The sequence below is a fragment of the Zonotrichia albicollis genome, chromosome W (assembly GCF_047830755.1).
Source record: "Zonotrichia albicollis isolate bZonAlb1 chromosome W, bZonAlb1.hap1, whole genome shotgun sequence".
In the NCBI taxonomy this organism is placed as follows: domain Eukaryota; kingdom Metazoa; phylum Chordata; class Aves; order Passeriformes; family Passerellidae; genus Zonotrichia; species Zonotrichia albicollis.
The window spans coordinates 33505558-33530977 of record NC_133859.1 but is presented as its reverse complement, the minus strand read 5'-3'; positions in this window follow the sequence as shown (position 1 = coordinate 33530977).

The following is a 25420-nucleotide window of genomic DNA, read 5'->3' as shown; positions in this document are numbered from 1 at the left end:
CCGGGCACATTTCGCCAGAAGCCGCCGCACTGGAGTGCACAGTGACCGGCACAATCGCCTTTGCTCTAACAAGCCGCTTCTTCGCCTCCGGCAGCTGGAGAGTGCGGCTGCTTCGGAAAGGTGAGAATGAAGCGGCACATCACTGGAATAGTCTGCGCAGCTTGCAATCGGATAGAAAACAGTACCTTACCACTCTCCCACCTTTTCCAAACACATGAACATTCTGTTGGAAGGTGTTGTGAGCAACTTTGTTTTTTTTCTTGCAAAACACTCTGCAAACCTCTCTGCAACATGTAAAACAAGATGGGAGGTGTTTTCTGTGCTTGCACAGTTTCTCCTTGCCAGACATAGTGGAAAAGTTTTTTGCAATGATGTACACCTTAAAAGACGCTAAAGACGAAATACGGAGCTCCCCGGAGCTAAGCGCCGGTCCCGGGCACATTTCGGCAGAAGCCGCCGCACTGGAGTGCACAGTGACCGGCACAATCGCCTTTGCTCTAACAAGCCGCTTCTTCGCCTCCGGCAGCTGGAGAGTGCGGCTGCTTCGGAAAGGTGAGAATGAAGCGGCACATCACTGGAATAGTCTGCGCAGCTTGCAATCGGATAGAAAACAGTACCTTACCACTCTCCCACCTTTTCCAAACACATGAACATTCTGTTGGAAGGTGTTTTGAGCAACTTTGTTTTTCTTCTTACAAAACACTCTGCAAACCTCTCTGCAACATGTAAAACAAGGTGGGAGGTGTTTTCTGTGCTTGCACAGTTTCTCCTTGCCAGACATGGTGGAAAAGTTTTTTGCAATGATGTACACCACAAAAGACGCTAAAGACGAAGCATACGGAGCTCCCCGGAGCCAGGCGCCGGTCCCGCGCACATTTCGGCAGAAGCCGCCGCACTGGAGAGCACAGTGACCGGTACAATCGCCTTTGCTCGAAGAAGCCGCTTCTTCGCCTCCGGCAGCTGGAGAGTGCGGCTGCTTCGGAAAGGTGAGAATGAAGCTGCACATCACTGGGATAGTATGCGCAGCTTGCAAACTGATAGAAAACAGTACCTTACCGCTCTCCTATATTTTCCAAACACATGAACATTCGGTTGGAAGGTGTTTTGGATAATTTTTTTTTTTTCGTGCAAAACACTCTGAAAACATTTCAGAAACATGTAAAACACGATGGGAGAAGTTTTCTGTGCTTGCACAGTTTCTCCTTGCCCGACATAGTTGAAAAGTTTTTTGCAATGATGTAGACCGCAAAAGACGCTAAAGATGAAATACGGAGCTCCCCGGAACTAAGCGCCGGTCCCGGGCACATTTCGCCAGAAGCCGCCGTACTGGAGTGCACTGTGACCGGCACAATCGCCTTTGCTCGAAGAAGCCGCTTCTACGCCTCCGGCAGCTGGAGAGTGCGGCTGCTTCGGAAAGGTGAGAATGAAGCTGCACATCACTAGGATTGTGTGCGCAGCTTGCAAACTGATAGAAAACAGTACCTTACTACTCTCCTACCTTTTCCAAACACATGAACATTTGATTGGAAAGTGTTTTGGACAACTTTGTTTTTCTTGTTGCAAAACACTCTGCAAACCTCTCTGCAACATGTAAAACACGATGGGAGGTGTTTTCTGTGCTTGCACAATTTCTCCATGCCAGACATGGTGGAAAAGTTTTTTGCAATGATGTACACCACAAAAGACGCTAAAGACGAAGCATACGGAGCTCCCCGGAGCCAAGCGCCGGTCCCGCGCACATTTCGGCAGAAGCCGCCGCACTGGAGAGCACAGTGACCGGTACAATCGCCTTTGCTCGAAGAAGCCGCTTCTTCGCCTCCAGCAGCTGGAGAGTGCGGCTGCTTCGGAAAGGTGAGAATGAAGCTGCACATCACTAGGATTGTGTGCGCAGCTTGCAAACTGATAGAAAACAGTACCTTACCACTCTCCTACCTTTTCCAAACACATGAATATTCGGTTGGAAGGTGTTTTGGACAATTTTGTTTTTCTTGTTGCAAAACACTCTGCAAACCTCCCTGCAACATGTTAAACACGATGGGAGATATTTTCTGCAGTGGCACAGTTTCTCCATGCCAGACATGGTGGAAAGGATTTTTGCAATGAGGTAAACCTCAAAAGACGCTAAAGACGAAATACGGAGCTCCCCTGAGCTAAGCGCCGGTCCCGGGCACATTTCGGCAGAAGCCGCCGCACTGGAGTGCACAGTGACCGGCACAATCGCCTTTGCTCGAAGAAGCCGCTTCTTCGCCTCCGGCATCTGGAGAGTGCGGCTGCTTCGGAAAGGTGAGAATGAAGCGGCACATCACTGGAATAGTCTGCGCAGCTTGCAATCGGATAGAAAACAGTACCTTACCACTCTCCCACCTTTTCCAAACACATGAACATTCTGTTGGAAGGTGTTTTGAGCAACTTTGTTTTTTTTCTTGCAAAACACTCTGCAAACCTCTCTGCAACATGTAAAACAAGATGGGAGGTGTTTTCTGTGCTTGCACAGTTTCTCCTTGCCAGACATAGTGGAAAAGTTTTTTGCAATGATGTACACCTTAAAAGACGCTAAAGACGAAATACGGAGCTCCCCGGAGCTAAGCGCCGGTCCCGGGCACATTTCGGCAGAAACCGCCTCACTGGAGTGCACTGTGACCGGCACAATCGCCTTTGCTCGAAGAAGCCGCTTCTTCGCCTCCAGCAGCTGGAGAGTGCGGCTGCTTCGGAAAGGTGAGAATGAAGCTGCACATCACTAGGATTGTGTGCTCACCTTGCAAACTGATAGAAAACAGTACCTTACCACTCTCCTACCTTTTCCAAAAACATGAACCTTCGGTTGGAAGGTGTTTTGGACAATTTTGTTTTTCTTGTTGCAAAACACTCTGCAAACCTCTCTGCAACATGTAAAACACGATGGGAGATGTTTTCTGGGGTGGCACAGTTTCTCCATGCCAGACATGGTGGAAAGGATTTTTGCAATGACGTACACCACAAAAGACGCTAAAGACGAAATACGGAGCTCCCCGGAGCTAAGCGCCGGTCCCGGGCACATTTCGGCAGAAGCCGCCGCACTGGAGTGCACAGTGACCGGCACAATCGCCTTTGCTCTAACAAGCCGCTTCTTCGCCTCCGGCAGCTGGAGAGTGCGGCTGCTTCGGAAAGGTGAGAATGAAGCGGCACATCACTGGAATAGTCTGCGCAGCTTGCAATCGGATAGAAAACAGTACCTTACCACTCTCCCACCTTTTCCAAACACATGAACATTCTGTTGGAAGGTGTTTTGAGCAACTTTGTTTTTCTTCTTACAAAACACTCTGCAAACCTCTCTGCAACATGTAAAACAAGGTGGGAGGTGTTTTCTGTGCTTGCACAGTTTCTCCTTGCCAGACATGGTGGAAAAGTTTTTTGCAATGATGTACACCACAAAAGACGCTAAAGACGAAGCATACAGAGCTCCCCGGAGCCAGGCGCCGGTCCCGCGCACATTTCGGCAGAAGCCGCCGCACTGGAGAGCACAGTGACCGGTACAATCGCCTTTGCTCGAAGAAGCCACTTCTTCGCCTCCGGCAGCTGGAGAGTGCGGCTGCTTCGGAAAGGTGAGAATGAAGCTGCACATCACTGGGATAGTATGCGCAGCTTGCAAACTGATAGAAAACAGTACCTTACCGCTCTCCTATATTTTCCAAACACATGAACAATCGGTTGGAAGGTGTTTTGGATAATTTCTCTTTTTTTCGTGCAAAACACTCTGAAAACATTTCAGAAACATGTAAAACACGATGGGAGAAGTTTTCTGTGCTTGCACAGTTTCTCCTTGCCCGACATAGTTGAAAAGTTTTTTGCAATGATGTAGACCGCAAAAGACGCTAAAGATGAAATACGGAGCTCCCCGGAGCTAAGCGCCGGTCCCGGGCACATTTCGGCAGAAGCCGCCGCACTGGAGTGCACTGTGACCGGCACAATCGCCTTTGCTCGAAGAAGTCGCTTCTACGCCTCCGGCAGCTGGAGAGTGCGGCTGCTTCGGAAAGGTGAGAATGAAGCTGCACATCACTAGGATTGTGTGCGCAGCTTGCAAACTGACAGAAAACAGTACCTTACTACTCTCCTACCTTTTCCAAACACATGAACATTCGATTGGAAAGAGTTTTGAGCAACTTTGTTTTTCTTCTTGCAAACCAGTCTGCAAACCTCTCTGCAACATGTAAAACACGATGGGAGATGTTTCCTGGAGTGGCACAGTTTTCCCATGCCAGATATGGTGGAAAGGATTTTTGCAATGACGTACACCACAAAAGACGCTAAAGACGAAATACGGAGCTCCCCGGAGCTAAGCGCCGGTCCCGGGCACATTTCGGCAGAAGCCGCCGCACTGGAGTGCACAGTGACCGGCACAATCGCCTTTGCTCGAAGAAGCCGCTTCTTCGCCTCCGGCATCTGGAGAGTGCGGCTGCTTCGGAAAGGTGAGAATGAAGCGGCACATCACTGGAATAGTCTGCGCAGCTTGCAATCGGATAGAAAACAGTACCTTACCACTCTCCCACCTTTTCCAAACACATGAACATTCTGTTGGAAGGTGTTTTGAGCAACTTTGTTTTTTTTCTTGCAAAACACTCTGCAAACCTCTCTGCAACATGTAAAACAAGATGGGAGGTGTTTTCTGTGCTTGCACAGTTTCTCCTTGCCAGACATAGTGGAAAAGTTTTTTGCAATGATGTACACCTTAAAAGACGCTAAAGACGAAATACGGAGCTCCCCGGAGCTAAGCGCCGGTCCCGGGCACATTTCGGCAGAAGCCGCCGCACTGGAGTGCACTGTGACCGGCACAATCGCCTTTGCTCGAAGAAGCCGCTTCTTCGCCTCCAGCAGCTGGAGAGTGCGGCTGCTTCGGAAAGGTGAGAATGAAGCTGCACATCACTAGGATTGTGTGCTCACCTTGCAAACTGATAGGAAACAGTACCTTACCACTCTCCTACCTTTTCCAAACACATGAACATTCGATTGGAAAGTGTTTTGAGCAACTTTGTTTTTCTTCTTGCAAAACACTCTGAAAACATTTCAGAAACATGTAAAACTGATGGGAGAGGTTTTCTGTGCTTGCACAGTTTCTCCTTGCCCGACATAGTTGAAAAGTTTTTTGCAATGATGAAGACCGCAAAAGACGCTAAAGACGAAATACGGAGCTCCCCGGAGCTAAGCGCCGGTCCCGGGCACATTTCGGCAGAAGCCGCCGCACTGGAGTGCACTGTGACCGGCACAATCGCCTTTGCTCGAAGAAGCCGCTTCTTCGCCTCTGGCAGCTGGAGAGTGCGGCTGCTTCGGAAAGGTGAGAATGAAGCTGCACATCACTAGGATTGTGTGCGCAGCTTGCAAACTGATAGAAAACAGTACCTTACCACTCTCCTACCTTTTCCAAACACATGAACATTCGGTTGGAAGGTGTTTTGGATAATTTTTTTTTTTCGTGCAAAACACTCTGAAAACATTTCAGAAACATGTAAAACACGATGGGAGAAGTTTTCTGTGCTTGCACAGTTTCTCCTTGCCCGACATAGTTGAAAAGTTTTTTGCAATGATGAAGACCGCAAAAGACGCTAAAGACGAAATACGGAGCTCCCCGGAGCTAAGCGCCGGTCCCGGGCACATTTCGGCAGAAGCCGCCGCACTGGAGTGCACTGTGACCGGCGCAATCGCCTTTGCTCGAAGAAGCCGCTTCTTCGCCTCCGGCAGCTGGAGAGTGCGGCTGCTTCGGAAAGGTGAGAATGAAGCGGCACATCACTAGGATTGTGTGCGCAGCTTGCAAACTGATAGAAAACAGTACCTTACCACTCTCCTACCTTTTCCAAACACATGAACATTCGGTTGGAAGGTGTTTTGGACAGTTTTGTTTTTCTTGTTGCAAAACACTCTGCAAACCTCTCTGCAACATGTAAAACACGATGGGAGATGTTTTCTGGAGTGGCACAGTTTCTCCATGCCAGACATGGTGGAAAGGATTTTTGCAATGAGGTAAACCTCAAAAGACGCGAAAGACGAAATACGGAGCTCCCGGGAGCTAAGCGCCGGTCCCGGGCACATTTCGGCAGAAGCCGCCGCACTGGAGTGCACTGTGACCGGCGCAATCGCCTTTGCTCGAAGAAGCCGCTTCTTCGCCTCCGGCAGCTGGAGAGTGCGGCTGCTTCGGAAAGGTGAGAATGAAGCTGCACATCACTAGGATTGTGTGCGCAGCTTGCAAACTGATAGAAAACAGTACCTTACCACTCTCCCACCTTTTCCAAACACATGAACATTCTGTTGGAAAGTGTTTTGAGCAACTTTCTTTTTCTTCTTGCAAACCAGTCTGCAAACCTCTCTGCAACATGTGAAACAAGATGGGAGATGTTTTCTGTGCTTGCATTTTCTCCTTGCCCGACATAGTTGAAAAGTTTTTTCCAATGATGTAGACCGCAAAAGACGCTAAAGATGAAATACGGAGCTCCCCGGAGCTAAGCGCCTGTCCCGGGCACATTTCGGCAGAAGCCGCCGCACTGGAGTGCACTGTGACCGGCACAATCGCCTTTGCTCGAAGAAGCCGCTTCTTCGCCTCCAGCAGCTGGAGAGTGCGGCTGCTTCGGAAAGGTGAGAATGAAGCGGCACATCACTGGAATAGTCTGCGCAGCTTGCAATCGGATAGAAAACAGTACCTTACCACTCTCCTACCTTTTCCAAACACATGAACATTCGGTTGGAAGGTGTTTTGGACAGTTTTGTTTTTCTTGTTGCAAAACACTCTGCAAACCTCTCTGCAACATGTAAAACACGATGGGAGATGTTTTCTGGAGTGGCACAGTTTCTCTATGCCAGACATGGTGGAAAGGATTTTTGCAATGATGTACCCCACAAAAGACGCTAAAGACGAAATACGGAGCTCCCCGGAGCTAAGCGCAGGTCCCGGGCACATTTCGGCAGAAGCCGCCGCACTGGAGTGCACTGTGACCGGCACAATCGCCTTTGCTCGAAGAAGCCGCTTCTTCGCCTCCGGCAGCTGGAGAGTGCGGCTGCTTCGGAAAGGTGAGAATGAAGCTGCACATCACTAGGATTGTGTGCGCAGCTTGCAAACTGATAGAAAACAGTACCTTACCACTCTCCTACCTTTTCATAACACATGAACATTCGATTGGAAAGTGTTTTGAGTAACTTTCTTTTTCTTCTTGCAAACCAGTCTGCAAACCTCTCTGCAACATGTGAAACAAGATGGGAGATGTTTTCTGTGCTTGCATTTTCTCCTTGCCCGACATAGTTGAAAATTTTTTTCCAATGATGTAGACCGCAAAAGACGCTGAAGATGAAATACGGAGCTCCCCGGAGCTAAGCGCCTGTCCCGGGCACATTTCGGCAGAAGCCGCCGCACTGGAGTGCACTGTGACCGGCACAATCGCCTTTGCTCGAAGAAGCCGCTTCTTCGCCTCCGGCAGCTGGAGAGTGCGGCTGCTTCGGAAAGGTGAGAATGAAGCGGCACATCACTGGAATAGTCTGCGCAGCTTGCAATCGGATAGAAAACAGTACCTTACCACTCTCCTACCTTTTCCAAACACATGAACATTCGGTTGGAAGGTGTTTTGGACAGTTTTGTTTTTCTTCTTGCAAACCAGTCTGCAAACCTCTCTGCAACATGTGAAACAAGATGGGAGATGTTTTCAGGAGTGGCACAGTTTTTCCATGCCAGACATGGTGGAAAGGATTTTTGCAATGATGTTCACCACAAAAGACGCTAAAGACGAAATACGGAGCTCCCCGGAGCTAAGCGCCGGTCCCGGGCACATTTCGGCAGAAGCCGCCGCACTGGAGTGCACACTGACCGGCAAAATCGCCTTTGCTCGAAGAAGCCGCTTCTTCGCCTCCGGCAGCTGGAGAGTGCGGCTGCTTCGGAAAGGTGAGAATGAAGCTGCACATCACTAGGATTGTGTGCGCAGCTTGCAAACTGATAGAAAACAGTACCTTACCGCTCTCCTACCTTTTCCAAACACATGAACATTCGATTGGAAAGTGTTTTGAGCAACTTTGTTTTTCTTCTTGCAAAACACTCTGAAAACATTTCAGAAACATGTAAAACACGATGGGAGAGGTTTTCTGTGCTTGCACAGTTTCTCCTTGCCCGACATAGTTGAAAAGTTTTTTGCAATGATGAAGACCGCAAAAGACGCTAAAGATGAAATACGGAGCTCCCCGGAGCTAAGCGCCTGTCCCGGGCACATTTCGGCAGAAGCCGCCGCACTGGAGTGCACTGTGACCGGCACAATCGCCTTTGCTCGAAGAAGCCGCTTCTTCGCCTCCGGCAGCTGGAGAGTGCGGCTGCTTCGGAAAGGTGAGAATGAAGCTGCACATCACTAGGATTGTGTGCGCAGCTTGCAAACTGACAGAAAACAGTACCTTACTACTCTCCTACCTTTTCCAAACACATGAACATTCGATTGGAAAGTTTTTTGAGCAACTTTGTTTTTCTTCTTGCAAACCAGTCTGCAAACCTCTCTGCAACATGTAAAACACGATGGGAGATGTTTCCTGGAGTGGCACAGTTTTTCAATGCCAGATATGGTGGAAAGGATTTTTGCAATGACGTACACCACAAAAGACGCTAAAGACGAAATACGGAGCTCCCCGGAGCTAAGCGCCGGTCCCGGGCACATTTCGGCAGAAGCCGCCGCACTGGAGTGCACACTGACCGGCAAAATCGCCTTTGCTCGAAGAAGCCGCTTCTTCGCCTCCGGCAGCTGGAGAGTGCGGCTGCTTCGGAAAGTTGAGAATGAAGCGGCACATCACTGGAATAGTCTGCGCAGCTTGCAATCGGATAGAAAACAGTACCTTACCACTCTCCTACCTTTTCCAAACACATGAACATTCGGTTGGAAGGTGTTTTGGACAGTTTTGTTTTTCTTGTTGCAAAACACTCTGCAAACCTCTCTGCAACATGTAAAACACGATGGGAGATGTTTTCTGGAGTGGCACAGTTTCTCTATGCCAGACATGGTGGAAAGGATTTTTGCAATGATGTACCCCACAAAAGACGCTAAAGACGAAATACGGAGCTCCCCGGAGCTAAGCGCAGGTCCCGGGCACATTTCGGCAGAAGCCGCCGCACTGGAGTGCACTGTGACCGGCACAATCGCCTTTGCTCGAAGAAGCCGCTTCTTCGCCTCCGGCAGCTGGAGAGTGCGGCTGCTTCGGAAAGGTGAGAATGAAGCTGCACATCACTAGGATTGTGTGCGCAGCTTGCAAACTGATAGAAAACAGTACCTTACCACTCTCCTACCTTTTCATAACACATGAACATTCGATTGGAAAGTGTTTTGAGTAACTTTCTTTTTCTTCTTGCAAACCAGTCTGCAAACCTCTCTGCAACATGTGAAACAAGATGGGAGATGTTTTCTGTGCTTGCATTTTCTCCTTGCCCGACATAGTTGAAAATTTTTTTCCAATGATGTAGACCGCAAAAGACGCTGAAGATGAAATACGGAGCTCCCCGGAGCTAAGCGCCTGTCCCGGGCACATTTCGGCAGAAGCCGCCGCACTGGAGTGCACTGTGACCGGCACAATCGCCTTTGCTCGAAGAAGCCGCTTCTTCGCCTCCGGCAGCTGGAGAGTGCGGCTGCTTCGGAAAGGTGAGAATGAAGCGGCACATCACTGGAATAGTCTGCGCAGCTTGCAATCGGATAGAAAACAGTACCTTACCACTCTCCTACCTTTTCCAAACACATGAACATTCGGTTGGAAGGTGTTTTGGACAGTTTTGTTTTTCTTCTTGCAAACCAGTCTGCAAACCTCTCTGCAACATGTGAAACAAGATGGGAGATGTTTTCAGGAGTGGCACAGTTTTTCCATGCCAGACATGGTGGAAAGGATTTTTGCAATGATGTTCACCACAAAAGACGCTAAAGACGAAATACGGAGCTCCCCGGAGCTAAGCGCCGGTCCCGGGCACATTTCGGCAGAAGCCGCCGCACTGGAGTGCACACTGACCGGCAAAATCGCCTTTGCTCGAAGAAGCCGCTTCTTCGCCTCCGGCAGCTGGAGAGTGCGGCTGCTTCGGAAAGGTGAGAATGAAGCTGCACATCACTAGGATTGTGTGCGCAGCTTGCAAACTGATAGAAAACAGTACCTTACCGCTCTCCTACCTTTTCCAAACACATGAACATTCGATTGGAAAGTGTTTTGAGCAACTTTGTTTTTCTTCTTGCAAAACACTCTGAAAACATTTCAGAAACATGTAAAACACGATGGGAGAGGTTTTCTGTGCTTGCACAGTTTCTCCTTGCCCGACATAGTTGAAAAGTTTTTTGCAATGATGAAGACCGCAAAAGACGCTAAAGATGAAATACGGAGCTCCCCGGAGCTAAGCGCCTGTCCCGGGCACATTTCGGCAGAAGCCGCCGCACTGGAGTGCACTGTGACCGGCACAATCGCCTTTGCTCGAAGAAGCCGCTTCTTCGCCTCCGGCAGCTGGAGAGTGCGGCTGCTTCGGAAAGGTGAGAATGAAGCTGCACATCACTAGGATTGTGTGCGCAGCTTGCAAACTGACAGAAAACAGTACCTTACTACTCTCCTACCTTTTCCAAACACATGAACATTCGATTGGAAAGTTTTTTGAGCAACTTTGTTTTTCTTCTTGCAAACCAGTCTGCAAACCTCTCTGCAACATGTAAAACACGATGGGAGATGTTTCCTGGAGTGGCACAGTTTTTCAATGCCAGATATGGTGGAAAGGATTTTTGCAATGACGTACACCACAAAAGACGCTAAAGACGAAATACGGAGCTCCCCGGAGCTAAGCGCCGGTCCCGGGCACATTTCGGCAGAAGCCGCCGCACTGGAGTGCACACTGACCGGCAAAATCGCCTTTGCTCGAAGAAGCCGCTTCTTCGCCTCCGGCAGCTGGAGAGTGCGGCTGCTTCGGAAAGGTGAGAATGAAGCTGCACATCACTAGGATTGTGTGCGCAGCTTGCAAACTGACAGAAAACAGTACCTTACCACTCTCCTACCTTTTCCAAACACATGAACATTCGGTTGGAAGGTGTTTTGGACAGTTTTGTTTTTCTTGTTGCAAAACACTCTGCAAACCTCTCTGCAACATGTAAAACACGATGGGAGATGTTTTCTGGAGTGGCACAGTTTCTCCATGCCAGACATGGTGGAAAGGATTTTTGCAATGAGGTAAACCTCAAAAGACGCTAAAGACGAAATACGGAGCTCCCCGGAGCTAAGCGCCGGTCCCGGGCACATTTCGGCAGAAGCCGCCGCACTGGAGTGCACTGTGACCGGCGCAATCGCCTTTGCTCGAAGAAGCCGCTTCTTCGCCTCCGGCAGCTGGAGAGTGCGGCTGCTTCGGAAAGGTGAGAATGAAGCTGCACATCACTGGGATAGTATGCGCAGCTTGCAAACTGATAGAAAACAGTACCTTACCGCTCTCCTATATTTTCCAAACACATGAACATTCGGTTGGAAGGTGTTTTGGATAATTTTTTTTTTTTCGTGCAAAACACTCTGAAAACATTTCAGAAACATGTAAAACACGATGGGAGAAGTTTTCTGTGCTTGCACAGTTTCTCCTTGCCCGACATAGTTGAAAAGTTTTTTGCAATGATGTAGACCGCAAAAGACGCTAAAGATGAAATACGGAGCTCCCCGGAACTAAGCGCCGGTCCCGGGCACATTTCGCCAGAAGCCGCCGTACTGGAGTGCACTGTGACCGGCACAATCGCCTTTGCTCGAAGAAGCCGCTTCTACGCCTCCGGCAGCTGGAGAGTGCGGCTGCTTCGGAAAGGTGAGAATGAAGCTGCACATCACTAGGATTGTGTGCGCAGCTTGCAAACTGATAGAAAACAGTACCTTACTACTCTCCTACCTTTTCCAAACACATGAACATTTGATTGGAAAGTGTTTTGGACAACTTTGTTTTTCTTGTTGCAAAACACTCTGCAAACCTCTCTGCAACATGTAAAACACGATGGGAGGTGTTTTCTGTGCTTGCACAATTTCTCCATGCCAGACATGGTGGAAAAGTTTTTTGCAATGATGTACACCACAAAAGACGCTAAAGACGAAGCATACGGAGCTCCCCGGAGCCAAGCGCCGGTCCCGCGCACATTTCGGCAGAAGCCGCCGCACTGGAGAGCACAGTGACCGGTACAATCGCCTTTGCTCGAAGAAGCCGCTTCTTCGCCTCCAGCAGCTGGAGAGTGCGGCTGCTTCGGAAAGGTGAGAATGAAGCTGCACATCACTAGGATTGTGTGCGCAGCTTGCAAACTGACAGAAAACAGTACCTTACTACTCTCCTACCTTTTCCAAACACATGAACATTCGATTGGAAAGTGTTTTGAGCAACTTTGTTTTTCTTCTTGCAAACCAGTCTGCAAACCTCTCTGCAACATGTAAAACACGATGGGAGATGTTTCCTGGAGTGGCACAGTTTTTCCATGCCAGACATGGTGGAAAGGATTTTTGCAATGACGTACACCACAAAAGACGCTAAAGACGAAATACGGAGCTCCCCGGAGCTAAGCGCCGGTCCCGGGCACATTTCGGCAGAAGCCGCCGCACTGGAGTGCACAGTGACCGGCACAATCGCCTTTGCTCGAAGAAGCCGCTTCTTCGCCTCCGGCATCTGGAGAGTGCGGCTGCTTCGGAAAGGTGAGAATGAAGCGGCACATCACTGGAATAGTCTGCGCAGCTTGCAATCGGATAGAAAACAGTACCTTACCACTCTCCCACCTTTTCCAAACACATGAACATTCTGTTGGAAGGTGTTTTGAGCAACTTTGTTTTTTTTCTTGCAAAACACTCTGCAAACCTCTCTGCAACATGTAAAACAAGATGGGAGGTGTTTTCTGTGCTTGCACAGTTTCTCCTTGCCAGACATAGTGGAAAAGTTTTTTGCAATGATGTACACCTTAAAAGACGCTAAAGACGAAATACGGAGCTCCCCGGAGCTAAGCGCCGGTCCCGGGCACATTTCGGCAGAAGCCGCCGCACTGGAGTGCACTGTGACCGGCACAATCGCCTTTGCTCGAAGAAGCCGCTTCTTCGCCTCCAGCAGCTGGAGAGTGCGGCTGCTTCGGAAAGGTGAGAATGAAGCTGCACATCACTAGGATTGTGTGCTCACCTTGCAAACTGATAGAAAACAGTACCTTACCACTCTCCTACCTTTTCCAAAAACATGAACCTTCGGTTGGAAGGTGTTTTGGACAATTTTGTTTTTCTTGTTGCAAAACACTCTGCAAACCTCTCTGCAACATGTAAAACACGATGGGAGATGTTTTCTGGGGTGGCACAGTTTCTCCATGCCAGACATGGTGGAAAGGATTTTTGCAATGACGTACACCACAAAAGACGCTAAAGACGAAATACGGAGCTCCCCGGAGCTAAGCGCCGGTCCCGGGCACATTTCGGCAGAAGCCGCCGCACTGGAGTGCACTGTGACCGGCACAATCGCCTTTGCTCGAAGAAGCCGCTTCTTCGCCTCCGGCAGCTGGAGAGTGCGGCTGCTTCGGAAAGGTGAGAATGAAGCTGCACATCACTAGGATTGTGTGCGCAGCTTGCAAACTGACAGAAAACAGTACCTTACTACTCTCCTACCTTTTCCAAACACATGAACATTCGATTGGAAAGTGTTTTGAGCAACTTTGTTTTTCTTCTTGCAAACCAGTCTGCAAACCTCTCTGCAACATGTAAAACACGATGGGAGATGTTTCCTGGAGTGGCACAGTTTTTCCATGCCAGACATGGTGGAAAGGATTTTTGCAATGACGTACACCACAAAAGACGCTAAAGACGAAATACGGAGCTCCCCGGAGCTAAGCGCCGGTCCCGGGCACATTTCGGCAGAAGCCGCCGCACTGGAGTGCACAGTGACCGGCACAATCGCCTTTGCTCGAAGAAGCCGCTTCTTCGCCTCCGGCATCTGGAGAGTGCGGCTGCTTCGGAAAGGTGAGAATGAAGCGGCACATCACTGGAATAGTCTGCGCAGCTTGCAATCGGATAGAAAACAGTACCTTACCACTCTCCCACCTTTTCCAAACACATGAACATTCTGTTGGAAGGTGTTTTGAGCAACTTTGTTTTTTTTCTTGCAAAACACTCTGCAAACCTCTCTGCAACATGTAAAACAAGATGGGAGGTGTTTTCTGTGCTTGCACAGTTTCTCCTTGCCAGACATAGTGGAAAAGTTTTTTGCAATGATGTACACCTTAAAAGACGCTAAAGACGAAATACGGAGCTCCCCGGAGCTAAGCGCCGGTCCCGGGCACATTTCGGCAGAAGCCGCCGCACTGGAGTGCACTGTGACCGGCACAATCGCCTTTGCTCGAAGAAGCCGCTTCTTCGCCTCCAGCAGCTGGAGAGTGCGGCTGCTTCGGAAAGGTGAGAATGAAGCTGCACATCACTAGGATTGTGTGCTCACCTTGCAAACTGATAGAAAACAGTACCTTACCACTCTCCTACCTTTTCCAAAAACATGAACCTTCGGTTGGAAGGTGTTTTGGACAATTTTGTTTTTCTTGTTGCAAAACACTCTGCAAACCTCTCTGCAACATGTAAAAGCCGATGGGAGATGTTTTCTGGGGTGGCACAGTTTCTCCATGCCAGACATGGTGGAAAGGATTTTTGCAATGACGTACACCACAAAAGACGCTAAAGACGAAATACGGAGCTCCCCGGAGCTAAGCGCCGGTCCCGGGCACATTTCGGCAGAAGCCGCCGCACTGGAGTGCACTGTGACCGGCACAATCGCCTTTGCTCGAAGAAGCCGCTTCTTCGCCTCCGGCAGCTGGAGAGTGCGGCTGCTTCGAAAAGGTGAGAATGAAGCTGCACATCACTAGGATTGTGTGCGCAGCTTGCAAACTGATAGAAAACAGTACCTTACCACTCTCCTACCTTTTCCAAACACATGAACATTTGATTGGAAAGTGTTTTGGACAACTTTGTTTTTCTTGTTGCAAAACACTCTGCAAACCTCTCTGCAACATGTAAAACACGATGGGAGATGTTTCCTGGAGTGGCACAGTTTTCCCATGCCAGATATGGTGGAAAGGATTTTTGCAATGACGTACACCACAAAAGACGCTAAAGACGAAATACGGAGCTCCCCGGAGCTAAGCGCCGGTCCCGGGCACATTTCGCCAGAAGCCGCCGCACTGGAGTGCACAGTGACCGGCGCAATCGCCTTTGCTCGAAGAAGCCGCTTCTTCGCCTCAGGCAGCTGGAGAGTGCGGCTGCTTCGGAAAGGTGAGAATGAAGCTGCACATCACTAGGATTGTGTGCGCAGCTTGCAAACTGATAGAAAACAGTACCTTACCACTCTCCCACCTTTTCCAAACACATGAACATTCTGTTGGAAAGTGTTTTGAGCAACTTTCTTTTTCTTCTTGCAAACCAGTCTGCAAACCTCTCTGCAACATGTGAAACAAGATGGGAGATGTTTTCTGTGCTTGCATTTTCTCCTTGCCCGACATAGTTGAAAAGTTTTTTCCAATGATGTAGACAACAAAAGACGCTAAAGATGAAATACGGAGCTCCCCGGAGCTAAGCGCCTGTCCCGGGCACATTTCGGCAGAAGCCGCCGCACTGGAGTGCACTGTGACCGGCACAATCGCCTTTGCTCGAAGAAGCCGCTTCTTCGCCTCCGGCAGCTGGAGAGTGCGGCTGCTTCGGAAAGGTGAGAATGAAGCGGCACATCACTGGAATAGTCTGCGCAGCTTGCAATCGGATAGAAAACAGTACCTTACCACTCTCCTACCTTTTCCAAACACATGAACATTCTGTTGGAAGGTGTTTTGGACAGTTTTGTTTTTCTTGTTGCAAACCAGTCTGCAAACCTCTCTGCAACATGTGAAACAAGATGGGAGATGTTTTCTGTGCTTGCATTTTCTCCTTGCCCGACATAGTTGAAAATTTTTTTCCAATGATGTAGACCGCAAAAGACGCTAAAGATGAAATACGGAGCTCCCCGGAGCTAAGCGCCTGTCCCGGGCACATTTCGGCAGAAGCCGCCGCACTGGAGTGCACTGTGACCGGCACAATCGCCTTTGCTCGAAGAAGCCGCTTCTTCGCCTCCGGCAGCTGGAGAGTGCGGCTGCTTCGGAAAGGTGAGAATGAAGCGGCACATCACTGGAATAGTCTGCGCAGCTTGCAATCGGATAGAAAACAGTACCTTACCACTCTCCTACATTTTCCAAACACATGAACATTCGGTTGGAAGGTGTTTTGGACAGTTTTGTTTTTCTTGTTGCAAAACACTCTGCAAACCTCTCTGCAACATGTAAAACACGATGGGAGATGTTTTCTGGAGTGGCACAGTTTCTCCATGCCAGACATGGTGGAAAGGATTTTTGCAATGATGTACACCACAAAAGACGCTAAAGACGAAATACGGAGCTCCCCGGAGCTAAGCGCAGGTCCCGGGCACATTTCGGCAGAAGCCGCCGCACTGGAGTGCACACTGACCGGCAAAATCGCCTTTGCTCGAAGAAGCCGCTTCTTCGCCTCCGGCAGCTGGAGAGTGCGGCTCCTTCGGAAAGGTGAGAATGAAGCTGCACATCACTAGGATTGTGTGCGCAGCTTGCAAACTGATAGAAAACAGTACCTTACCACTCTCCTACCTTTTCCAAACACATGAACATTCGATTGGAAAGTGTTTTGAGCAACTTTGTTTTTCTTCTTGCAAACCAGTCTGCAAACCTCTCTGCAACATGTAAAACACGATGGGAGATGTTTCCTGGAGTGGCACAGTTTTTCAATGCCAGATATGGTGGAAAGGATTTTTGCAATGACGTACACCACAAAAGACGCTAAAGACGAAATACGGAGCTCCCCGGAGCTAAGCGCCGGTCCCGGGCACATTTCGGCAGAAGCCGCCGCACTGGAGTGCACACTGACCGGCAAAATCGCCTTTGCTCGAAGAAGCCGCTTCTTCGCCTCCGGCAGCTGGAGAGTGCGGCTGCTTCGGAAAGGTGAGAATGAAGCTGCACATCACTAGGATTGTGTGCGCAGCTTGCAAACTGACAGAAAACAGTACCTTACCACTCTCCTACCTTTTCCAAACACATGAACATTCGGTTGGAAGGTGTTTTGGACAGTTTTGTTTTTCTTGTTGCAAAACACTCTGCAAACCTCTCTGCAACATGTAAAACACGATGGGAGATGTTTTCTGGAGTGGCACAGTTTCTCCATGCCAGACATGGTGGAAAGGATTTTTGCAATGAGGTAAACCTCAAAAGACGCTAAAGACGAAATACGGAGCTCCCCGGAGCTAAGCGCCGGTCCCGGGCACATTTCGGCAGAAGCCGCCGCACTGGAGTGCACTGTGACCGGCGCAATCGCCTTTGCTCGAAGAAGCCGCTTCTTCGCCTCCGGCAGCTGGAGAGTGCGGCTGCTTCGGAAAGGTGAGAATGAAGCTGCACATCACTGGGATAGTATGCGCAGCTTGCAAACTGATAGAAAACAGTACCTTACCGCTCTCCTATATTTTCCAAACACATGAACATTCGGTTGGAAGGTGTTTTGGATAATTTTTTTTTTTTCGTGCAAAACACTCTGAAAACATTTCAGAAACATGTAAAACACGATGGGAGAAGTTTTCTGTGCTTGCACAGTTTCTCCTTGCCCGACATAGTTGAAAAGTTTTTTGCAATGATGTAGACCGCAAAAGACGCTAAAGATGAAATACGGAGCTCCCCGGAACTAAGCGCCGGTCCCGGGCACATTTCGCCAGAAGCCGCCGTACTGGAGTGCACTGTGACCGGCACAATCGCCTTTGCTCGAAGAAGCCGCTTCTACGCCTCCGGCAGCTGGAGAGTGCGGCTGCTTCGGAAAGGTGAGAATGAAGCTGCACATCACTAGGATTGTGTGCGCAGCTTGCAAACTGATAGAAAACAGTACCTTACTACTCTCCTACCTTTTCCAAACACATGAACATTTGATTGGAAAGTGTTTTGGACAACTTTGTTTTTCTTGTTGCAAAACACTCTGCAAACCTCTCTGCAACATGTAAAACACGATGGGAGGTGTTTTCTGTGCTTGCACAATTTCTCCATGCCAGACATGGTGGAAAAGTTTTTTGCAATGATGTACACCACAAAAGACGCTAAAGACGAAGCATACGGAGCTCCCCGGAGCCAAGCGCCGGTCCCGCGCACATTTCGGCAGAAGCCGCCGCACTGGAGAGCACAGTGACCGGTACAATCGCCTTTGCTCGAAGAAGCCGCTTCTTCGCCTCCAGCAGCTGGAGAGTGCGGCTGCTTCGGAAAGGTGAGAATGAAGCTGCACATCACTAGGATTGTGTGCGCAGCTTGCAAACTGACAGAAAACAGTACCTTACTACTCTCCTACCTTTTCCAAACACATGAACATTCGATTGGAAAGTGTTTTGAGCAACTTTGTTTTTCTTCTTGCAAACCAGTCTGCAAACCTCTCTGCAACATGTAAAACACGATGGGAGATGTTTCCTGGAGTGGCACAGTTTTTCCATGCCAGACATGGTGGAAAGGATTTTTGCAATGACGTACACCACAAAAGACGCTAAAGACGAAATACGGAGCTCCCCGGAGCTAAGCGCCGGTCCCGGGCACATTTCGGCAGAAGCCGCCGCACTGGAGTGCACAGTGACCGGCACAATCGCCTTTGCTCGAAGAAGCCGCTTCTTCGCCTCCGGCATCTGGAGAGTGCGGCTGCTTCGGAAAGGTGAGAATGAAGCGGCACATCACTGGAATAGTCTGCGCAGCTTGCAATCGGATAGAAAACAGTACCTTACCCCTCTCCCACCTTTTCCAAACACATGAACATTCTGTTGGAAGGTGTTTTGAGCAACTTTGTTTTTTTTCTTGCAAAACACTCTGCAAACCTCTCTGCAACATGTAAAACAAGATGGGAGGTGTTTTCTGTGCTTGCACAGTTTCTCCTTGCCAGACATGGTGGAAAAGTTTTTTGCAATGATGTACACCTTAAAAGACGCTAAAGACGAAATACGGAGCTCCCCGGAGCTAAGCGCCGGTCCCGGGCACATTTCGGCAGAAGCCGCCGCACTGGAGTGCACTGTGACCGGCACAATCGCCTTTGCTCGAAGAAGCCGCTTCTTCGCCTCCAGCAGCTGGAGAGTGCGGCTGCTTCGGAAAGGTGAGAATGAAGCTGCACATCACTAGGATTGTGTGCGCAGCTTGCAAACTGACAGAAAACAGTACCTTACTACTCTCCTACCTTTTCCAAACACATGAACATTCGATTGGAAAGTGTTTTGAGCAACTTTGTTTTTCTTCTTGCAAACCAGTCTGCAAACCTCTCTGCAACATGTAAAACACGATGGGAGATGTTTCCTGGAGTGGCACAGTTTTTCCATGCCAGACATGGTGGAAAGGATTTTTGCAATGACGTACACCACAAAAGACGCTAAAGACGAAATACGGAGCTCCCCGGAGCTAAGCGCCGGTCCCGGGCACATTTCGGCAGAAGCCGCCGCACTGGAGTGCACAGTGACCGGCACAATCGCCTTTGCTCGAAGAAGCCGCTTCTTCGCCTCCGGCAGCTGGAGAGTGCGGCTGCTTCGGAAAGGTGAGAATGAAGCGGCACATCACTGGAATAGTCTGCGCAGCTTGCAATCGGATAGAAAACAGTACCTTACCACTCTCCCACCTTTTCCAAACACATGAACATTCTGTTGGAAGGTGTTTTGAGCAACTTTGTTTTTTTTCTTGCAAAACACTCTGCAAACCTCTCTGCAACATGTAAAACAAGATGGGAGGTGTTTTCTGTGCTTGCACAGTTTCTCCTTGCCAGACATAGTGGAAAAGTTTTTTGCAATGATGTACACCTTAAAAGACGCTAAAGACGAAATACGGAGCTCCCCGGAGCTAAGCGCCGGTCCCGGGCACATTTCGGCAGAAGCCGCCGCACTGGAGTGCACTGTGACCGGCACAATCGCCTTTGCTCGAAGAAGCCGCTTCTTCGCCTCCAGCAGCTGGAGAGTGCGGCTGCTTCGGAAAGGTGAGAATGAAGCTGCACATCACTAGGATTGTGTGCTCACCTTGCAAACTGATAGAAAACAGTACCTTACCACTCTCCTACCTTTTCCAAAAACATGAACCTTCGGTTGGAAGGTGTTTTGGACAATTTTGTTTTTCTTGTTGCAAAACACTCTGCAAACCTCTCTGCAACATGTAAAAGCCGATGGGAGATGTTTTCTGGGGTGGCACAGTTTCTCCATGCCAGACATGGTGGAAAGGATTTTTGCAATGACGTACACCACAAAAGACGCTAAAGACGAAATACGGAGCTCCCCGGAGCTAAGCGCCGGTCCCGGGCACATTTCGGCAGAAGCCGCCGCACTGGAGTGCACTGTGACCGGCACAATCGCCTTTGCTCGAAGAAGCCGCTTCTTCGCCTCCGGCAGCTGGAGAGTGCGGCTGCTTCGAAAAGGTGAGAATGAAGCTGCACATCACTAGGATTGTGTGCGCAGCTTGCAAACTGATAGAAAACAGTACCTTACCACTCTCCTACCTTTTCCAAACACATGAACATTTGATTGGAAAGTGTTTTGGACAACTTTGTTTTTCTTGTTGCAAAACACTCTGCAAACCTCTCTGCAACATGTAAAACACGATGGGAGATGTTTCCTGGAGTGGCACAGTTTTCCCATGCCAGATATGGTGGAAAGGATTTTTGCAATGACGTACACCACAAAAGACGCTAAAGACGAAATACGGAGCTCCCCGGAGCTAAGCGCCGGTCCCGGGCACATTTCGCCAGAAGCCGCCGCACTGGAGTGCACAGTGACCGGCGCAATCGCCTTTGCTCGAAGAAGCCGCTTCTTCGCCTCAGGCAGCTGGAGAGTGCGGCTGCTTCGGAAAGGTGAGAATGAAGCTGCACATCACTAGGATTGTGTGCGCAGCTTGCAAACTGATAGAAAACAGTACCTTACCACTCTCCCACCTTTTCCAAACACATGAACATTCTGTTGGAAAGTGTTTTGAGCAACTTTCTTTTTCTTCTTGCAAACCAGTCTGCAAACCTCTCTGCAACATGTGAAACAAGATGGGAGATGTTTTCTGTGCTTGCATTTTCTCCTTGCCCGACATAGTTGAAAAGTTTTTTCCAATGATGTAGACAACAAAAGACGCTAAAGATGAAATACGGAGCTCCCCGGAGCTAAGCGCCTGTCCCGGGCACATTTCGGCAGAAGCCGCCGCACTGGAGTGCACTGTGACCGGCACAATCGCCTTTGCTCGAAGAAGCCGCTTCTTCGCCTCCGGCAGCTGGAGAGTGCGGCTGCTTCGGAAAGGTGAGAATGAAGCGGCACATCACTGGAATAGTCTGCGCAGCTTGCAATCGGATAGAAAACAGTACCTTACCACTCTCCTACCTTTTCCAAACACATGAACATTCTGTTGGAAGGTGTTTTGGACAGTTTTGTTTTTCTTGTTGCAAACCAGTCTGCAAACCTCTCTGCAACATGTGAAACAAGATGGGAGAAGTTTTCTGTGCTTGCACAGTTTCTCCTTGCCCGACATAGTTGAAAATTTTTTTCCAATGATGTAGACCGCAAAAGACGCTAAAGATGAAATACGGAGCTCCCCGGAGCTAAGCGCCTGTCCCGGGCACATTTCGGCAGAAGCCGCCGCACTGGAGTGCACTGTGACCGGCACAATCGCCTTTGCTCGAAGAAGCCGCTTCTTCGCCTCCGGCAGCTGGAGAGTGCGGCTGCTTCGGAAAGGTGAGAATGAAGCGGCACATCACTGGAATAGTCTGCGCAGCTTGCAATCGGATAGAAAACAGTACCTTACCACTCTCCTACATTTTCCAAACACATGAACATTCGATTGGAAAGTGTTTTGAGCAACTTTGTTTTTCTTCTTGCAAAACACTCTGAAAACATTTCAGAAACATGTAAAACACGATGGGAGAGGTTTTCTGTGCTTGCACAGTTTCTCCTTGCCCGACATAGTTGAAAAGTTTTTTGCAATGATGAAGACCGCAAAAGACGCTAAAGACGAAATACGGAGCTCCCCGGAGCTAAGCGCCGGTCCCGGGCACATTTCGCCAGAAGCCGCCGCACTGGAGTGCACTGTGACCGGCACAATCGCCTTTGCTCGAAGAAGCCGCTTCTTCGCCTCCGGCAGCTGGAGAGTGCGGCTGCTTCGGAAAGGTGAGAATGAAGCTGCTAATCACTGGGATAGTATGCGCAGCTTGCAAACTGATAGAAAACAGTACCTTACCGCTCTCCTACATTTTCCAAACACATGAACATTCGGTTGGAAGGTGTTTTGGATAATTTTTTTTTTTTCGTGCAAAACACTCTGAAAACATTTCAGAAACATGTAAAACACGATGGGAGAAGTTTTCTGTGCTTGCACAGTTTCTCCTTGCCCGACATAGTTGAAAAGTTTTTTGCAATGATGTAGACCGCAAAAGACGCTAAAGATGAAATACGGAGCTCCCCGGAGCTAAGCGCCGGTCCCGGGCACATTTCGCCAGAAGCCGCCGTACTGGAGTGCACTGTGACCGGCACAATCGCCTTTGCTCGAAGAAGCCGCTTCTTCGCCTCCGGCAGCTGGAGAGTGCGGCTGCTTCGGAAAGGTGAGAATGAAGCTGCACATCACTAGGATTGTGTGCGCAGCTTGCAATCGGATAGAAAACAGTACCTTACCACTCTCCCACCTTTTCCAAACACATGAACATTCTGTTGGAAGGTGTTGTGAGCAACTTTGTTTTTTTTCTTGCAAAACACTCTGCAAACCTCTCTGCAACATGTAAAACAAGATGGGAGGTGTTTTCTGTGCTTGCACAGTTTCTCCTTGCCAGACATAGTGGAAAAGTTTTTTGCAATGATGTACACCTTAAAAGACGCTAAAGACGAAATACGGAGCTCCCCGGAGCTAAGCGCCGGTCCCGGGCACATTTCGGCAGAAGCCGCCGCACTGGAGTGCACAGTGACCGGCACAATCGCCTTTGCTCTAACAAGCCGCTTCTTCGCCTCCGGCAGCTGGAGAGTGCGGCTGCTTCGGAAAGGTGAGAATGAAGCGGCACATCACTGGAATAGTCTGCGCAGCTTGCAATCGGATAGAAAACAGTACCTTACCACTCTCCCACCTTTTCCAAACACATGAACATTCTGTTGGAAGGTGTTTTGAGCAACTTTGTTTTTCTTCTTACAAAACACTCTGCAAACCTCTCTGCAACATGTAAAACACGATGGGAGGTGTTTTCTGTGCTTGCACAATTTCTCCATGCCAGACATGGTGGAAAAGTTTTTTGCAATGATGTACACCACAAAAGACGCTAAAGACGAAGCATACGGAGCTCCCCGGAGCCAAGCGCCGGTCCCGCGCACATTTCGGCAGAAGCCGCCGCACTGGAGAGCACACTGACCGGTACAATCGCCTTTGCTCGAAGAAGCCGCTTCTTCGCCTCCAGCAGCTGGAGAGTGCGGCTGCTTCGGAAAGGTGAGAATGAAGCTGCACATCACTAGGATTGTGTGCGCAGCTTGCAAACTGATAGAAAACAGTACCTTACCACTCTCCTACCTTTTCCAAACACATGAATATTCGGTTGGAAGGTGTTTTGGACAATTTTGTTTTTCTTGTTGCAAAACACTCTGCAAACCTCCCTGCAACATGTTAAACACGATGGGAGATATTTTCTGCAGTGGCACAGTTTCTCCATGCCAGACATGGTGGAAAGGATTTTTGCAATGAGGTAAACCTCAAAAGACGCTAAAGACGAAATACGGAGCTCCCCTGAGCTAAGCGCCGGTCCCGGGCACATTTCGGCAGAAGCCGCCGCACTGGAGTGCACTGTGACCGGCACAATCGCCTTTGCTCGAAGAAGCCGCTTCTTCGCCTCCGGCAGCTGGAGAGTGCGGCTGCTTCGGAAAGGTGAGAATGAAGCTGCACATCACTAGGATTGTGTGCGCAGCTTGCAAACTGACAGAAAACAGTACCTTACTACTCTCCTACCTTTTCCAAACACATGAACATTCGATTGGAAAGTGTTTTGAGCAACTTTGTTTTTCTTCTTGCAAACCAGTCTGCAAACCTCTCTGCAACATGTAAAACACGATGGGAGATGTTTCCTGGAGTGGCACAGTTTTTCCATGCCAGACATGGTGGAAAGGATTTTTGCAATGACGTACACCACAAAAGACGCTAAAGACGAAATACGGAGCTCCCCGGAGCTAAGCGCCGGTCCCGGGCACATTTCGGCAGAAGCCGCCGCACTGGAGTGCACAGTGACCGGCACAATCGCCTTTGCTCGAAGAAGCCGCTTCTTCGCCTCCGGCATCTGGAGAGTGCGGCTGCTTCGGAAAGGTGAGAATGAAGCGGCACATCACTGGAATAGTCTGCGCAGCTTGCAATCGGATAGAAAACAGTACCTTACCACTCTCCCACCTTTTCCAAACACATGAACATTCTGTTGGAAGGTGTTTTGAGCAACTTTGTTTTTTTTCTTGCAAAACACTCTGCAAACCTCTCTGCAACATGTAAAACAAGATGGGAGGTGTTTTCTGTGCTTGCACAGTTTCTCCTTGCCAGACATAGTGGAAAAGTTTTTTGCAATGATGTACACCTTAAAAGACGCTAAAGACGAAATACGGAGCTCCCCGGAGCTAAGCGCCGGTCCCGGGCACATTTCGGCAGAAACCGCCGCACTGGAGTGCACTGTGACCGGCACAATCGCCTTTGCTCGAAGAAGCCGCTTCTTCGCCTCCAGCAGCTGGAGAGTGCGGCTGCTTCGGAAAGGTGAGAATGAAGCTGCACATCACTAGGATTGTGTGCTCACCTTGCAAACTGATAGAAAACAGTACCTTACCACTCTCCTACCTTTTCCAAAAACATGAACCTTCGGTTGGAAGGTGTTTTGGACAATTTTGTTTTTCTTGTTGCAAAACACTCTGCAAACCTCTCTGCAACATGTAAAACACGATGGGAGATGTTTTCTGGGGTGGCACAGTTTCTCCATGCCAGACATGGTGGAAAGGATTTTTGCAATGACGTACACCACAAAAGACGCTAAAGACGAAATACGGAGCTCCCCGGAGCTAAGCGCCGGTCCCGGGCACATTTCGGCAGAAGCCGCCGCACTGGAGTGCACAGTGACCGGCACAATCGCCTTTGCTCTAACAAGCCGCTTCTTCGCCTCCGGCAGCTGGAGAGTGCGGCTGCTTCGGAAAGGTGAGAATGAAGCGGCACATCACTGGAATAGTCTGCGCAGCTTGCAATCGGATAGAAAACAGTACCTTACCACTCTCCCACCTTTTCCAAACACATGAACATTCTGTTGGAAGGTGTTTTGAGCAACTTTGTTTTTCTTCTTACAAAACACTCTGCAAACCTCTCTGCAACATGTAAAACAAGGTGGGAGGTGTTTTCTGTGCTTGCACAGTTTCTCCTTGCCAGACATGGTGGAAAAGTTTTTTGCAATG